Consider the following 7954-nt stretch of genomic DNA (forward strand, 5'->3'; position numbering starts at 1 on the left):
CTCTATATAAAACATAGTATAGAACACTGTCAGGGCTCCTAGGAACCTATCTATAAAACATAGTGTATAACACTGTCAGTGCTCCTAGGAACCTGTCTATAGAACAAAGTGTATAATACTGTCAGGGCTCCTAGGAACCTATCTATAAAACATAGTGTAGAATAATGTCAGGGCTCCTAGGAACCTATCTATAAAACATAGTGTAGCACACTGTCAGGGCTCCTAGGAACCTCTATATAAAACATAGTATAGAACACTGTCAGGGCTCCTAGGAACCTATCTATAAAACATAGTGTATAACACTGTCAGGGCTCCTAGGAACCTGTCTATAGAACAAAGTGTATAATACTGTCAGGGCTCCTAGGAACCTATCTATAAAACATAGTGTAGAATAATGTCAGGGCTCCTAGGAACCTATCTATAAAACATAGTGTAGTACACTGTCAGGGCTCCTAGAAACCTATCTATAAAACATAGTGTATAGCACTGTCAGGGCTCCTAGGAACCTATCTATAAAACATAGAGTAGAATACTGGCAGGGCTCCTAGGAACCTATCTATAAAGCATAGTGTAGCACACTGTCAGGGCTCCTAGGAACCTCTATATAAAACATAGTATAGAACACTGTCAGGGTTCCTAGGAACCTATCTATAAAACATAGTGTAGCACATTGTCAGGACTCCTAGGAACCTATCTATAAAACATAGTGTAGTACACTGTCGAGGGTTCTAGGAACCTATCTATAAAACATAGTGTAGAACACTGTCAGGACTCCTAGGAACCTATCTATAAAACATAGTGTATAATACTGTCAGTGCTCCTAGGAACCTATCTATAAAACATAGTGTAGAGCACTGTCAGGGCTCCTAGGAACCTATCTATAAAACATAGTGTATAATACTGTCAGTGCTCCTAGGAACCTATCTATAAAACATATTGTAGAGCACTGTCAGGGCTCCTAAGAACCTATCTATAAAACATAGTGTAGAACACTGTCAGGGCTCCTAGGAACCTCTATATAAAACATAGTGTAGAACACTGTCAGGGCTCCTAGGAACCTATCTATAAAACATAGTGTAGAATACTGTCAGGACTCCGAGGAACCTATCTATAAAACATAGTGTATGACACTGTCAGGGCTCCTAGGAACCTATCTATAAAACATAGTGTATAACACTGTCAGAGCTCCTAGGAACCCATCTATAAAACATAGTGTAGAACACTGTCAGGGATCCTAGGAACCTATCTATAAAACATAGTGTAGGACACTGTTAGGACTCCTAGGAACCTATCTATAAAACATAATGTATGACACTGTCGGGGCTCCTAGAAACCTATCTATGAAACATAGTGTAGAATAATGTCAGGGCTCCTAGAAACCTATATATAAAACATAGTGTAGAACACTGTCAGGGCTCCTAGGAACCTATCTATAAAACATAGTGTAGAATAATGTCAGGGCTCCTAGAAACCTATATATAAAACATAGTGTAGTACACTGTCAGGGCTCCTAGGAACCTATCTATAAAACATAGTGTAGTACACTGTCAGGGCTCCTAGGAACCTATCTATAAAACATAGTGCAGCACACTGTCAGGGCTCCTAGGAACCTATCTATAAAACATAGAGTAGAACACTGTCAGGGCTCCTAGGAACCTATTATAAAACATAGTGTAGCACACTGTCAGGGCTCCTAGGAACCTCTATATAAAACATAGTATATAACACTGTCAGGGCTCCTAGGAACCTATCTATAAAACATAGTGTAGCAAATTGTCAGGGCTCCTAGGAACCTCTATATAAAACATAGTGTAGTACACTGTCAGGGCTCCTAGGAACCTATCTATAAAACATAGTGTAGCACACTGTCAGGGCTCCTAGGAACCTGTATATAAAATATAGTATAGAACACCATCAGGGCTCCTAGGAACCTATCTATAAAACATAGTGTATAACACTGTCAGGGCTCCTAGGAACCTGTCTATAGAACAAAGTGTATAGTACTGTCAGGGCTCCTAGGAACCTATCTATAAAACATAGTGTAGTACACTGTCAGGGGTCCTAGGGACCTATCTATAAAACATAGTGTAGTACACTGTCAGGGCTCCTAGGAACCTATCTATAAAACATAGTGTAGCAAATTGTCAGGGCTCCTAGGAACCTCTATATAAAACATAGTGTAGTACACTGTCAGGGCTCCTAGGAACCTATCTATAAAACATAGTGTAGCACACTGTCAGGGCTCCTAGGAACCTGTATATAAAATATAGTATAGAACACCATCAGGGCTCCTAGGAACCTATCTATAAAACATAGTGTATAACACTGTCAGGGCTCCTAGGAACCTGTCTATAGAACAAAGTGTATAGTACTGTCAGGGCTCCTAGGAACCTATCTATAAAACATAGTGTAGAATAATGTCAGGGCTCCTAGGAACCTATCTATAAAACATAGTGTAGTACACTGTCAGGGGTCCTAGGGACCTATCTATAAAACATAGTGTAGTACACTGTCAGGGCTCCTAGGAACCTATCTATAAAACATAGAGTAGAATACTGGCAGGGCTCCTAGGAACCTATCTATAAAACATAGTGTAGCACACTGTCAGGGCTCCTAGGAACCTCTATATAAAACATAGTATAGAACACTGTCAGGGTTCCTAGGAACCTATCTATAAAAACTAGTGTAGCACATTGTCAGGGCTCCTAGGAACCTCTCTATAAAACATAGTGTAGTACACTGTCAGGGCTCCTAGGAACCTATCTATAAAACATAATGTATGACACTGTCAGGGCTCCTAGGAACCTATCTATAAAACATAGTGTATAATACTGTCAGGGCTCCTAGGAACCTATCTATAAAACATAGTGTATAACACTGTCAGGGCTCCTAGGAACCTATCTATAAAACATAGTGTATAATACTGTCAGGGCTCCTAGGAACCTATCTATAAAACATAGTGTATAGCACTGTCAGGGCTCCTAGGAACCTATCTATAAAACATAGAGTAGAATACTGGCAGGGCTCCTAGGAACCTATCTATAAAACATAGTGTAGCACACTGTCAGGGCTCCTAGGATCCTCTATATAAAACATAGTATAGAACACTGTCAGGGTTCCTAGGAACCTATCTATAAAACATAGTGTAGCACATTGTCAGGGCTCCTAGGAACCTCTCTATAAAACATAGTGTAGTACACTGTCAGGGCTCCTAGGAACCTATCTATAAAACATAGTGTATAATACTGTCAGGGCTCCTAGGAACCTATCTATAAAACATAGTGTATAACACTGTCAGGGCTCCTAGGAACCTATCTATAAAACATAGTGTATAATACTGTCAGGGCTCCTAGGAACCTATCTATAAAACATAGTGTAGAGCACTGTCAGGGCTCCTAGGAACCCATCTATAAAACATAGTGTAGAACACTGTCAGGGCTCCTAGGAACCTCTATATAAAACATAGTGTAGAACACTGTCAGGGCTCCTAGGAACCTATCTTTAAAACATAGTGTATAACACTGTCAGGACTCCTAGGAACCTATCTATAAAACATAGTGTAGAATACTGTCAGGGCTCCTAGGAACCTATCTATAAAACATAGTGTATAACACTGTCAGGGCTCCTAGGAACCTTTCTATAAAACATAGTGTAGAACACTGTCAGGGCTCCTAGGAACCTATCTATAATACATAGTGTAGAACACTTTCAGGGCTCCTAGGAACCTATCTATAAAACATAGTATAGAACACTGTCAGGACTCCTAGGAACCTATATATAAAACAAAGTGTAGAATACTGTCAGGACTCCTAGGAACCTATCTATAAAACATAGTGTAGAATACTGTCAGGGATCCTAGGAACCTATCTATAAAACATACTGTAGGACACTGTTAGGACTCCTAGGAACCTATCTATAAAACATAGTGTATGACACTGTCAGGGCTCCTAGGAACCTATCTATAAAACATAGTGTATGACACTGTCAGAGCTCCTAGGAACCTATCTATAAAACATAGTGTATGACACTGTCAGAGCTCCTAGGAACCTATCTATAAAACATAGTGTATAACAGTGTCAGGACTCCTAGGAACCTATCTATAAAACATAGTGAATGACACTGTCAGAGCTCCTAGGAACCTATCTATAAAACATAGTGTATGACACTGTCAGAGCTCCTAGGAACCTATCTATAAAACATGGTGTATGACACTGTCAGGGCTCCTAGGAACCTATCTATAAAACATGGTGTATGACACTGTCAGGGCTCCTAGGAACCTATCTATAAAACATGGTGTATGACACTGTCAGGGCTCCTAGGAACCTATCTATTTAATTTCTAGCTCTCTAATGCAAGCAGGCTGCCTAAAAATAACCGTCCTGTTTAAAGGTTTAGTGACTGATTCCTTCACAGAACCTGTGATGTGAGAAATTCTGCAGATTTGGCCCATTCATATGAGTCTAGTCTGCGATTGAAGTAGTATTTGGGGAAAGAGCTCTCTTTTATTCCTCCATGTGAACATAACCTAATAAAAATAGCTTTTGTTTACTGTAGAAGATGCAATCACTGTATGATGTTGTTCATCCCAAACAGCAGAACTGACATATACTGTGTTATTTATGATGTGGTAGAAAGTATTAACTGCAGTGTAATATGGAACACTTCATGAATTTGCGTGTCATCCTTGCACAGGGTTCATGCTAATCTTCTCTGTATCATTCCAATCTTAGTATAGGTGCTGCCGAAGTAGAGAAGATCAGCATGATCCCTGCGCAAGGATGACATGCAAATTTGTGAAGCGTGCAGTAATAATAATTATGTTATGAATTGTTCCTGTATTATCAGATCAGTTATGGTGCGGTGGATCCTATTCTGAGCACTTTAAGACTCTTCCCATCGTTCTTCCAAGCACTTCCTAATTTCTCCACCCAAATTCTGGCCATTGTTCTCTTACTGAGACATTATAACTGGACATGGATCGGGGTTATTAAATCTGATGATGATGTTGGTGACAAGCAGAGCCAGGAGTTAAAGACAATGGCTGCTCAATATGAGATCTGTGTTGAGTTTAGCATTACAATATATGATGTAGTAGAACAAAAATCTAATGTTCTTGAAACTTCAAGTATTCTTTATAACTCAACTTCACAAGTTGTTGTAATTTGTGGAAAGTTTTCTTTCTATGTTTCTGTTTTTATGCAGTTGGAAATCTTTAAAGCCAATGAGAAGACATACATTGTACCGGCAGGCTGGATCGCATTCAATACAATTGTACCTGGTATTAAAAAACCCGCATTACATGGCAGTCTGGTATTCTCACCCCCTATAAAGATGATGCCAGATCTAAAAAGATTCCTACAAGATATCAGTCCAATAAATCGCCCACATGACGTTATACTGGAGAATATCTTAGCATATACGTTTCATTGCTTAACCTCAGATCCTATTAAAAATATTCGTCTGAGATTCCATTCCGTTCATCTTCATGAATGTAACAGAACTAATAAGTTAGGAGAACTTAGTAACAATTTATATGATACAGAGATGTTTGGAATCACTTACCTAGTGTATAAGTCTGTCTATGCCATGGCACATTCTCTACATGAGATGCAAATACAAATGTCCGGAAATACCAAAGACAAATACAAAGAGATTCAACTGCAAAAGGTGATCATTTATATTTATTTAACAATATAGAACGCAATATAATAACACAGGGGCGGTAAGTCCAGGTGAATGAGACCATAAAAACAAATAAATCTTCAAATAAATGGGGACAAACAAACAAACGGAACACACAATGGAAACAACAATCAGGAGGAAAAATAAGGGAGGGAATGGAACTCAGGACAACCAGTAAGGATCAGGGGAATCCTCCACCAACAGGGCCTCCATTCTCCTGCAAAAATTCAACCAGGGAGGGTTTAATAGTGCTCCGCCAATGCCTTTGAATGGCGGTTCTGGCAGCCGTGAGAAAGTGTCGCAGGAGATCCTTCTTTACCACTGAGATCCTGCCAGGAATAACTGAAAGAAGGGCCACTCGGGGGGTTGTTGCGATGGTTCGACTACGCATCTTAGCATATAGGGCGAACACAGCATCCCAGAAAGTCCTGAGAACATTGCACTCCTACCAAATGTGATATAGGATACCTTTCTCAGAATCACAACGCCAACATCAGTCAGACACAGCTGTCACATCACCATAAAGGGAAAACACATTGCTCAAGAAGATTTGTCACACAATTTATGAAATTTTTTATTTATTTATTATGCTTACTTATATATCGTCATCATATTCCGCAGCGCTTTACAGACATTGTCAGTCACTGTCCCATATAGGGCTCACAATCTACATTCCCTATCAGTATGTATTGGTGTGTGGGAGGAAACCGGAGTACCCGGAGGAAACCCACGCAAACACGGGGAGAACATATAAACTCCTTGCAGATGTTGCCCTTGGCAGGATTTGAACCTAGGACTCCAGCGCTGCAAGGGTTCAGTGCTAGCCACTGAGCCACCATTCTGCCCTATATACTACAATACCCCTTATGCCAAAAGGAATGAGCTACACCGGCGTAGGAAAACTAGATTTTGCTGGAATAGTTTTGGAATGCCATGTCTTATCTACAGAACCCTTGCTGTACCAATACAATAAAAACCGCCAAATGTCACCCCATTTTGGAAACTAAACCCCCAGAGAAATTATCAAAAGGTATAGTGAGCATTTTCATCCCACAGCCATGTCACATATTCAATTCACCATTTAAGCTTCAGACTTTTCATTTTCACAAAGGGTTAAAGAAGAAAAGTCAGCCCAGAGTTGGTTAAACCTCATATGTGGTCATGATGGGGCTCACCTTCCTCACCTCTTTTGGACGTCATCACGGCATCTGCTGTTCTGCTGGTGACATTATGCACTTGGAGTCATTGCGGAGGCCTGTGATTGGGCCATAGCAGTCACATGGGCGCACCAAATATCATGACGTCATGGTGCTTAGCATGCTCATGTCACATGCCCATGACGCCAGGCGCATGACATCACTGAAAGAGAGCCGACTGCTTTAAATTCTAGGCCCAGCTTTATGCCCTAACAGCAATTTAAAGAGGACCTTCCATGTCCTCATGAAAGGGCGGTGTTATATACCGCTAGAAAGCCATAGTGCACTGAACTTAGAACACTGTCAACTTTCCTAGTATGTTCCCTGGTGGTGGAGAGATCAGTGCTGTTAGTTTCGGCACTGATATCCTCCCACTGTCAGAAGAGTGTTCCTCACAGTTCAGAGTCATCGCTCAGCTGTGAGCAACACCCCTACAGCACAAGTCTATGGACAAGTACTAATGGCTCTGAGCAATGAGGAATGCCCTTTTGACAGTGGAGAGATATCAAACTAACGGCACTGACATCCCCACCATTGGGGCACATACCAGGAAAGCTTTCTAGTAGAGATGAGCGAGTAGTGTTCGATCGAGTAGGTGTTCGATCGAATACTGCAGTATTCAAAATACTCGTACTCGATTGAACACTACTAGCTGTTCGAAGTTTAAGGTTCGATGCAGAACCAGCGTTGATTGGCAGAATGCTATACATGGTTCTTCTCTTACCTTTAGAAGTCTTCTCCGTGCAGCGTCCTCGCGGCGTCTTCCGGCTGGAATTCACTCTGCCTAGGCATCCGGCCTAGGCAGAGCCGACTGAGCATGCACCGGCATGCCCTCGCATGCGCAGTCGGCTCTGCTCAGGCGTCGGGCCGGGCAGAGCCGACCGCACATGCGCAGTCGGCTCTGCCTAGGCCCCGATGCCTAGGCAGAGTTGATTCTAGCCGGAAGACGCCACAGGAGCGCTGCGCCGGGAGAAGACTTCAAGGAGAATCCAGCCCGACCGTCACTTGTGGACTTGGTAAGTATAGTTTTATCGAATTTTTTTTCCCCCATAGACTATAATGGGGTTCGAAATCCA

The 7954-nt window shown here is 41.5% G+C and overlaps 1 non-coding gene and 1 pseudogene across 1 annotated transcript; one reads left to right on the forward strand and one right to left on the reverse strand.

Moving 5' to 3' along the window:
- Nucleotides 1-4647: 4647 nt before the first annotated feature.
- LOC142190911 (U6 spliceosomal RNA) lies at nt 4648-4750 on the reverse strand. The gene has a single exon (XR_012714557.1). It is a non-coding gene; the product is annotated as a U6 spliceosomal RNA (small nuclear RNA).
- LOC142190923 (U6 spliceosomal RNA) lies at nt 4721-4813 on the forward strand (annotated as a pseudogene).
- The last annotated feature ends 3141 nt before the right edge of the window (nt 4814-7954 follow it).

Source organism: Leptodactylus fuscus, chromosome 1, assembly GCF_031893055.1.
Source record: "Leptodactylus fuscus isolate aLepFus1 chromosome 1, aLepFus1.hap2, whole genome shotgun sequence".
Taxonomy (NCBI): Eukaryota; Metazoa; Chordata; class Amphibia; order Anura; family Leptodactylidae; genus Leptodactylus; species Leptodactylus fuscus.